Raw genomic sequence first — 11,366 nt, forward strand, 5'->3', positions numbered from 1 at the left:
GCGACAGTTCGACACACCGGATATACGTCACTCTCTTCTAAGTTCGACTTGGGAATTTTTTTGTTCAATAATAAATGTGAATTCTTCTTCCTGGAAAAAATAAGACATTCACTGAAAATAAGACCTAGCGCATTTTTCAGAGCAAAAATTAATATAAGACACTGTCTTATTTTCGGGGAAACACGGTAGATGACTGGCACGGCTCTGTCGTTATTAGGAAAAGTATGATGTACAGTACAGGAACAAGTCACTAATAATTTGAGATGAAGAACGCATATTTTAAATAAAATAAAGAATACGATAAAAAATCTCAGTCCGGCATTGTGGCATCACAATATCTTTGCTGGTTACAACTAAGATTACTTAATATTTAAAAAATAAAATTTTAAATTTTGAAAAACAATCTCTGGTATAGCTTTTCGGTTTTTTAGTTTTCATAAAGACTCGCAAGTGTTTTCGATTACATAATGGGAAAAATCTGAGCTTATATTTATATTCATAGTGATTATACTATTTTAACTTACTGTCTATACATGTTTACTGCTTTGTCATTTCTTTTATAGTTTAAAAATTATATGTATATGTATATATATTTATAAACGTTTCATCCTGGCTTAATTTGTTATAATAAATGAATATTTGAATACATACAAATATTTCACAGTAACACGGATATTTTACAATGTTACATTTGTTTTTTTTCATGAACTCATTTATAGTTAATGGAAGCATTATGACATTAAATTACAAATAGATTGAAATGTAAATTATAAAATTATTATTTTTTTAGGTAAAAGTAAACAGAGTAGAGAAATAAGCGACAGAAAGCAAGGGTCAAGAGGATTAATCAAATTTGATGAAAGGAAAAATGGTGATGATGGATCTTCATTCGAAGATGAATCCATGAGAAAAGATGACGATGATGATAGAGTAAGATAATGTTTTCTAATTTTCCTTACTTTACACTTTAAAAACCCATTCTCGTTCCTTGCTAAACATTCACTTTCAATAGTATTTTGGTATTTTAAGATTTTCGTTTTTTTTTCTTCTGTTTAAAATAATTTTATACATTTTAAATGATTGGCCTTAAAAAGTTTATGTTCAAATTTAGAAAAAATAATGCGTATAATCAATTTGAAAATATTTAAATATTACTTTGAAAATGGCCAAATTTACGAAAAGACTAATTGAGATATTTAATTTTTCGAAAATTTGTTATTACAGCGGAATGATGACAGTCGATTATAAAAATTACATAATACCAGGTTATTGGCCAGCACAAAATATGTTTTAAATGGTTATGTAGAGTGCGAGTTTAAATATTTGGTGTATTTTTCGCGAAATTTGATTGGTCGGCAGATTACTGTTTGGTATTCGGCTGTGAATAAAACAGTTTGTCAAAACTAACATTAGAAAAGAGAGAAAAAAATGTTAGCTTAAAAATTTAAGATATATTTTCAATTGGTATCTACTTCACAAATAAAATTGTGCCATTAAGCTTTATATAAGATAACCTTTGTAATTATAAATCAAATACAATACAATGATACAATAGAAGAGTTAGAAATAGGAAATAATGCAATAATCTTAATCTTTGTTGTTGTCATCTGCTAGATTACCAATATATTTATACTCTTTGCAGGAAACAACAATGTGCTCAGACGTTTTTGTATATTTTTCTGCAAACTTCCATCCATCATCTGTTCGTGTTGGAAAAGAAGAAAGTAAAATGCTCAATGGTGAAAAAGGTACGGTTCAGATCAACGTCTGAATAACAGTTACGTCTAGAAGGATTTCTTTATCTTGCAACCACTGTACTTTCATTGTGTTCTTTTATAGTTTAAAAATTATATGTATATGTATATATATTTATAAACGTTTCATCCTGGCTTAATTTGTTATAATAAATGAATATTTGAATACATACAAATATTTCACAGTAACACGGATATTTTACAATGTTACATTTGTTTTTTATTCCCTATTATTTATTCCCTATTATTTATTTCCTATTTATTTATTATTTATTTGTTTTTAAAAAAATATTAAAAATATGTTAATGTGAAAAAAATTTACTTAATAAATTAAATGTTTTGAATGAAAGTTTCTGAATAAGTACTGTACCTGTGACGATAGAACGCACCACTGTTACTACTAAAGTCCACAGAAGTTAAGAAAACAGTTAAAGCGGAAACAGAATATTGTAGCCTTCACTATTAACAGGCTTTACTCTCTGTGTTATAAAAAAACTATGTTATAATCATAATTGTAGGATGCGGCCTTACCATGATGGTAAGGTCGCATCTTAGTCATCTTGTATTTACTCTATATTTATTTGTTCCTGGTTATTTGCGTGACTTTTACGTTTTATTTTTTAAATAAATTAATCATAATATTAAAATCTCTCTCGACATAAGTATAATATAATCTGCATTAAGGAAAATTTAAAGTAGTGGTTTACTGAGTTTTACGAATTTGCTAAAATCAGCACAAAAACTTAATTTGTCTAGAATTTTACACAGAAGAATTTCAAAAATTTTGAAATTCTTCTGTTTAAAATTCTGTTTTCATGCTTTTGTGCCTGCCTTACTGCCTTCGTGTTTGTTTTCGTGCCTGCCTTCGTGCTTGCTTACAGATAACCAAAAAAATTTTTCGATTTTTTAGGGTGTTTGTTGCTATATCTTCAAAAATTGATAAGATAGATAAATTCTTTTGAAGTTTCTGGTATTCCCACAGCAGCATCCACCAAAATATTTTTAAAATTTCTATGTAAATATTTAAGTTTTTCGTTGAGACGCGATAAACTGACTATAACCAAACAAAAATATATCGATGTTTTAGGATGTTTGTCGCTATATCTATAAAAATTAATGAGATAGATAAATTTCATCAATGTTTTTAATTTTCCTTCGTGCCTGCCTTCATGCTTTCCTTCATGCCTTCGTGCTTGCTTTCGTTCCTTTGTGTTTGCCTTCGTTCTTTTGTTGTACATAGTTATTTTGTTGTGAATTAGTTACTACTTATTTATTCGTCATTCATATTTATCCATTTTTAATTTTATTTTTTTAGGTAAAAGTAAACAGAGTAGAGAAATAAGCGACAGAAAGCAAGGGTCAAGAGGATTAATCAAATTTGATGAAAGGAAAAATGGTGATGATGGATCTTCATTCGAAGATGAATCCATGAGAAAAGATGACGATGATGATAGAGTAAGATAATGTTTTCTAATTTTCCTTACTTTACACTTTAAAAACCCATTCTCGTTCCTTGCTAAACATTCACTTTCAATAGTATTTTGGTATTTTAAGATTTTCGTTTTTTTTTCTTCTGTTTAAAATAATTTTATACATTTTAAATGATTGGCCTTAAAAAGTTTATGTTCAAATTTAGAAAAAATAATGCGTATAATCAATTTGAAAATATTTAAATATTACTTTGAAAATGGCCAAATTTACGAAAAGACTAATTGAGATATTTAATTTTTCGAAAATTTGTTATTACAGCGGAATGATGACAGTCGATTATAAAAATTACATAATACCAGGTTATTGGCCAGCACAAAATATGTTTTAAATGGTTATGTAGAGTGCGAGTTTAAATATTTGGTGTATTTTTCGCGAAATTTGATTGGTCGGCAGATTACTGTTTGGTATTCGGCTGTGAATAAAACAGTTTGTCAAAACTAACATTAGAAAAGAGAGAAAAAAATGTTAGCTTAAAAATTTAAGATATATTTTCAATTGGTATCTACTTCACAAATAAAATTGTGCCATTAAGCTTTATATAAGATAACCTTTGTAATTATAAATCAAATACAATACAATGATACAATAGAAGAGTTAGAAATAGGAAATAATGCAATAATCTTAATCTTTGTTGTTGTCATCTGCTAGATTACCAATATATTTATACTCTTTGCAGGAAACAACAATGTGCTCAGACGTTTTTGTATATTTTTCTGCAAACTTCCATCCATCATCTGTTCGTGTTGGAAAAGAAGAAAGTAAAATGCTCAATGGTGAAAAAGGTACGGTTCAGATCAACGTCTGAATAACAGTTACGTCTAGAAGGATTTCTTTATCTTGCAACCACTGTACTTTCATTGTGTATGAAGTACTGTACCTGTGACGATAGAACGCACCACTGTTACTACTAAAGTCCACAGAAGTTAAGAAAACAGTTAAAGCGGAAACAGAATATTGTAGCCTTCACTATTAACAGGCTTTACTCTCTGTGTTATAAAAAGACTATGTTATAATCATAATTGTAGGATGCGGCCTTACCATGATGGTAAGGTCGCATCTTAGTCATCTTGTATTTACTCTATATTTATTTGTTCCTGGTTATTTGCGTGACTTTTACGTTATATTTTTTAAATAAATTAATCATAATATTAAAATCTCTCTCGACATAAGTATAATATAATCTGCATTAAGGAAAATTTAAAGTAGTGGTTTACTGAGTTTTACGAATTTGCTAAAATCAGCACAAAAACTTAATTTGTCTAGAATTTTACACAGAAGAATTTCAAAAATTTTGAAATTCTTCTGTTTAAAATTCTGTTTTCATGCTTTTGTGCCTGCCTTACTGCCTTCGTGTTTGTTTTCGTGCCTGCCTTCGTGCTTGCTTACAGATAACCAAAAAAATTTTTCGATTTTTTAGGGTGTTTGTTGCTATATCTTCAAAAATTGATAAGATAGATAAATTCTTTTGAAGTTTCTGGTATTCCCACAGCAGCATCCACCAAAATATTTTTAAAATTTCTATGTAAATATTTAAGTTTTTCGTTGAGACGCGATAAACTGACTATAACCAAACAAAAATATATCGATGTTTTAGGATGTTTGTCGCTATATCTATAAAAATTAATGAGATAGATAAATTTCATCAATGTTTTTAATTTTTCTTCGTGCCTGCCTTCATGCTTTCCTTCATGCCTTCGTGCTTGCTTTCGTTCCTTTGTGTTTGCCTTCGTTCTTTTGTTGTACATAGTTATTTTGTTGTGAATTAGTTACTACTTATTTATTCGTCATTCATATTTATCCATTTTTAATTTTATTTTTCTTTACTTTATATGTATTTATTGTTATTTTTATTTATAAATTTTTAAGGCATAAAAAATTGTTAACATTTAAAAATAATAAAAATCTTTTAAATGTAAAAATGAAAAAAAAAGTTTAAAATTTAAAACTTCAAAAAAAGCTTTATTTCCTATTTATTGTTTATTTGTATTTAAAAAATATTTATTTCTTATTTACTTATTGTTCATTTGTATGTAAAAAAGTATTTATTTCCTATTTATTTATTATTTATTTGTTTTTAAAAAAATATTAAAAATATGTTAATGTGAAAAAAATTTATTTAATAAATTAAATGTTTTGAATGAAAGTTTCTGAATAAATTATTAAATTTGGTTGTTCAAAAAAATTATTTAAAGTCACTCTATAAGACTGTTATAGTTTCAAATGGTGAATAAAAATTACTATGGAAATAATAAATTATATTTTATTTATAGAGCATCATAAAATATAATTTATAAATACACGAATACAGAATTCTGTGTAAATAATTTGCAAAAATAGCTTTTGCAGCTATTTTCAGATTAATTTCACAGAAGTGTTCAAAATAGAAAAAGCAATGAGTTTAAATTTAATTATAAATGATACGATTTAAGCGAAAAACTCAATTTTGAAAACAAGAAAAGTTACTTATTCGTTGGAATTTAAAATATGAATAAACTGAAATGCACAGCATCACCTGGAGAATATTTTTATAAGTGATGTTCACAAGAAATTATGATAAATTTATTTAGTGTTTTTATGTCGCATACAATATGGAGTAAATGGAAACAAAACTTTCGATAAAATTATCTTCATAATTTTTAGAAATCCATTACAGTGTTACAAGAATTTTGTGACGTAATTTGAAGTGCATAATAACTCGTTAATTTCGGCAAAATTGTCGGTTACGATAAATTGGTGGAAATGGCTTGGATATAGCACAGTACTTCGCTTTGTTTTAATAATCAGTTATTTTAAGGAGTCTTTGAGTATTTAAGTCTTTGACAAAATTTATGTCAAAGACTTAAATTTTGTCGCTGAGAGTACTTGACCTATAGCAACCTTTGTTTAATAAAATAATCGCAAATTCTTGATTATTGTGTGGAAATTTAGTTAGAATGCCATTTTGGGCTACTCCCTTCTATATCAATATTACAATTTCCATTATTGAATCGAAATTATTTTCTTTATCGCATTAAAAGTGTAATAGAAAAAGTAATGCCCTCTTCTATACAATATTTCGTTCCGAATGAACGATAACGGATTTCTATTGTTGCATTATTAGAATTATTCTATACTACTTGTCTATTATAAAACTGATTTTGGTTCATCGTGTTCGTAAAATATTAGAATTTCCTACTAATTCCCATATCAATGTATTCTCGTTCCTTGCTAAACATTCACTTTCAATAGTATTTTGGTATTTAAGATTTTCGTTTTTTTTTCTTCTGTTTAAAATAATTTTATACATTTTAAATGATTGGCCTTAAAAAGTTTATGTTCAAATTTAGAAAAAATAATGCGTATAATCAATTTGAAAATATTTAAATATTACTTTGAAAATGGCCAAATTTACGAAAAGACTAATTGAGATATTTAATTTTTCGAAAATTTNATGTAAATCAATTTTACATTATAGTGACTATTAAGTCCGATATTAAATAATTGTATTAAATTAGAAAATTCTTGAATAATAATGCACGTATAATGAAAGAAAGTTATATTGTATCTTCTGACCTATAACTAGTGCAAATATTATCGCTAAATTTAAGATTTTCGAGTGATTTTTGATGTAAAAATATACAAAATTATAAATATTTTATCTTGATCAACTTAATTATAATAACAAATTATTAAAAATAGCTTTAGTTATCATAAAGACATTTAAACCAAATACTTAAATACTTCTTTTAGCAAGTAACTATTCCATAGATTAGTAGATAAACCAATTAAATCTCATCGTATTTAGGTATAAGATTACAAAAAGCAAACTACGAATAAAATTATTAATTTTGTCAAAAATTGGAGATTTTGAGTTCTTGTTGATAAAATGAAAACTTTGCTATCAGATGTTCTGTCTTATCTATAAATAATCTTTCATAAATAATCATAATAAGTGTACTAAATAACGTAATTTTACTATGAAATTAATTATAATTCGTTGCAATAATTAAGAATGTTTAAATCTTTGGAAAAGTATGAAGGAAATGTGTAATGATCCATTTTATTTTGTCACATAATGTATTTAAAGTTAAAAAGAAATATATTTTACCATTTTAGTTTCTTTATGACACAAAAAATAAAAAAAATCGATTAAGTTGAATTAACAAAAACCTATATAATAAACCTGTTAGCTCTAATTAAGTTATACTTTATAGATAATAGGTGTATCAACAGAAATTCATTTGGAGAAAATTATATTCTATAATAGTACACTTATTTAACATAAATATAAAAACAGTTTCTGAAACTAACAGAATAGTTTAATTAGTTTATTCATTTAACTTAAATTAATTCTCTTAGTTTAATTAACTAAGAGAATTCATAAAATCTACCTTTTCACTAGTATATTTCACAATTGGATGTATTAACCTGTAGAAATGTTGAATATATAAAAATTGAATCTAGATAAATTCTAGGAAGACGTTATGGAAAGATGTTTTTTAAAGTTGTATTTAAAGTTTAAGTTTTATTCATTGTATTTTACCATTTTCCATATATTTCAACACCAAACACTACTTACGTTGTTTAATACAGCATTGTAATGCTGAACAAAACGTAATTATGATCTATAAACAAATAATCAAAATATATAATATATTTGTTTATTACACTGTGTAACTTATTATATAAAAATTTTATACTTAGAATAAAATTAAAAATAAAGTTTATTCAGGAAAAACTGTAAACATTTGATTAATCAAAACACAAAATTTCTATAGGGCTTATCTTATCATAAATAGTCGTAATGTCCTTCTGACAGATTTATGTCAACAATGCTATTATTAAGTGTATTATAATACATTAAACATTAAACCTTCTGTATACAATGAGATAAAAGATGTAATGCCATTTACATCAAATTGCATTATCAGCTACCAATGACAAGGTCATGTTCGCTCTATTGATTCTTCTACCTTATAAAAATAATTCGTGCGGATGTTACGAATCAAAATTCGAGATTGAATTTTTTAGAACTGGACATATTTAAATGAACGATAGCTTTAAAATTACGTTAGTACTTCTGGCGTGGTTTGCCTAACTTCGAAAATGAAGTAGAAATATTGGCTTAGTTTATTTATTCAGGTAAACTTTTTTGTTTGAACATTTATTGATTGATTGTAAGAAATATATTGAACTTCTTATGCGACATATTTTCTTACATTATATTTTAAACTATAGAATTATCTCTTCCACTTTATGAGTTACTAAACAAATTAATTTGCTTTACAATTACAGTTTATTTCTCTAAATTATTTTAAAATACTAATCTTAAAGTCGTATATTCTTCTTCTAATTGTATTAAATTATTAGAAAAACGATAAAATAAAAACTGTTCAATTTTTTACCTTTTCGTACATTGACTGATGTATAAAAATTTGTTTACAATAGCAAAAATAATTTAATGGCTGTTGTTGACTGAATAATTTTTTTATTACTACTCAGTTCGTATTTAATGATTAACATCTATATAATTATGCTAATTAGCCAGGTTTTTTAGCTATAATTAGTTTATTTAGATTTGTATTTATACTGAGAAGAACGAAGTATATATAAAAACTTCTAATTTAGGCTATATCATCAGTAACTAGTCCTTGCTTTAATGATATCTTCGGATTTTCACCATTTTATCTTCTAAGATCTATAACAAAGACTGGCTTCTATTATTAAAAAAGTTAAATACATCAAAAGAAAATTTTAGTATTATTTTAAATGAAAAAATACAATCAGTGTCCACCGCACATTTTTCAAATTTTCGCCTTGATATTTACTTTTGATGACTTAAAATGTAAATCAATTTTACATTATAGTGACTATTAAGTCCGATATTAAATAATTGTATTAAATTAGAAAATTCTTGAATAATAATGCACGTATAATGAAAGAAAGTTATATTGTATCTTCTGACCTATAACTAGTGCAAATATTATCGCTAAATTTAAGATTTTCGAGTGATTTTTGATGTAAAAATATACAAAATTATAAATATTTTATCTTGATCAACTTAATTATAATAACAAATTATTAAAAATAGCTTTAGTTATCATAAAGACATTTAAACCAAATACTTAAATACTTCTTTTAGCAAGTAACTATTCCATAGATTAGTAGATAAACCAATTAAATCTCATCGTATTTAGGTATAAGATTACAAAAAGCAAACTACGAATAAAATTATTAAGTTATTAGCCATATACACATAGTCTATATTATTACAGCGGATATATTTGCTAAAAGACTTTATTGCATATAAAAAGCGTGGCGAATTTAAATTAAATGTAATATTTGCCACGTTTATTCATATAATATATGAACTATGTCTGTACTATTAGTATTAAGTAAAAAAATAATCAGATTTCTTGCAAAATTGTCGGAAATTTCGAATAGATTATAACAGTTTAAACATATCTTATAATTTTGTAATAGGCCTATACATTACGTTCTACTTCTTCATGAACGGAAAACTATTTTTCTTTGCGTATACAGAATAATAAACGTTGAGCTTGATTCTTATTCTAGGAAAGTCTATACAAAAGTTATAATAAAATGAAGTGTGAGAATTGAAAAGTTCATGGAAGCATTTCTAGCTAGAATCAATTGATGCTTTATATGAATTCCTATGGGCTTTTATTAATATAGGTATAAAGGCTGTTAGAAAACATTTCCTTTATAATAATAAAAAAAAACTAAATACAATCGATTTCAATTTTAAAACTCATTTTAATGTTCAAGTAATTTTTTTATATAGGCATTATATTTTGGGAAAAAATGTTTCTAATTCATAAAGCAAACCGAATTTTTTCATATTCCAACTCTTGTAGAAGAATTTAAAAATTTACTTTATTTAATTGAAATTGATATATTATTTAACACACTACTTATTTATATTCCCAATTATTCAAAAAATAAAACAAAATAGGTTTTAAATGATTAAGGAGTAGGGACGGATTTATATGTTAATAAATCCTTCAAATATATATTTAGTATGTTGCTTAAATAGCTAAAACATACAAGTAAAAACGTATAAATATACAAAATAAATATACTTAGTTTTATTTGTAAGCGCTTTATATTATTAAAATAGATTATTAAATTTACATAACATAATCTTACATTTTTCGATTACACTTTGGTGCAAAAAAAAATTATTTCTGCTCCCATCAAATATCGTCAGTAATGTTTATAGTTTCAATGGTGCTGAATCCGAATCTAGTAACAAAATTGTCCCAACACCTACCACTTTCGAGAAAAATAAAGTTGTTGAAGGAAAACATTTTATGTTTAAACTATACGTACTGGCTACACATTGCTAACTGTCTCATTAGATACAAATAAATTTATATTATTTAATTTAAAAACTGAAACACATTTTAAAAGTCTCTCGCTTTAACGTCCAGCAGTAATCTGCTAACGTGTTCTTGTTCCACCATTCGCTATACTGCTTTTCCATTTCAGAAAAAGGCTGATGGAATCTTTATTCATGTTCATCAGAAACAGCTCCTAGATTGGCAAAAAGAAATCTAAATGGGAATGCATGAAATGCACCTTGGGTGGTATATTACAACCCAGTGTTTGATAGAACGTAACCAACTTCTCCACGATTTTCTCACAATTGTTAGCTCATACGTACTGTACATTCCCCAAGCTCTCACGTTTTCAAATGCATCCCACGATGTCCTTTCCTTTGGCTTGTTTTTCCTTGAAACTAGGATCCTTCAAAAGCTCTATTACGTAGGGACCACAACAATTTCCTCTTTTACTTTCGCATCGCTCAGATGAGAAAACTTGCTTCAGGTAAGGAAAGCCATCTCCTTCTCTGTCCATACCTTTCACATAGTTTTTATCAAACCGAGCTTGATATGAAGAGGACGTAAAAGGATTTTAGTTTTCTCCACCAGAGCAGGAAAAGCAATATTCTGATCTTGCACGTATGCTGCGCGATTGGGCATTTTTACCAAGTAGTGACTGGTTCTATTCCATTCACGATAAAAAACTGAAAAATTTGTGTATATTTGAAGATCTGTTAGCATTGCAACAATTTGAAGTCAGCAAATACATTTCTCTCACTCTTATTGTATTTTATCT

The 11,366-nt window shown here is 26.3% G+C and overlaps 1 long non-coding RNA gene across 1 annotated transcript; it reads left to right on the plus strand.

Annotated features, from left to right (window-relative positions):
• Window positions 1–3,080: 3,080 nt before the first annotated feature.
• LOC111623648 lies at window positions 3,081–4,133 on the plus strand. Its single transcript, XR_002756462.1, has 2 exons — window positions 3,081–3,209; window positions 3,922–4,133. It is a non-coding gene; the product is annotated as an uncharacterized LOC111623648 (long non-coding RNA).
• The last annotated feature ends 7,233 nt before the right edge of the window (window positions 4,134–11,366 follow it).

The sequence above is a fragment of the Centruroides sculpturatus genome, unplaced genomic scaffold (genome assembly GCF_000671375.1).
Source record: "Centruroides sculpturatus isolate CEXI.00-Female unplaced genomic scaffold, Cexi_2.0 scaffold176, whole genome shotgun sequence".
Taxonomy (NCBI): Eukaryota; Metazoa; Arthropoda; class Arachnida; order Scorpiones; family Buthidae; genus Centruroides; species Centruroides sculpturatus.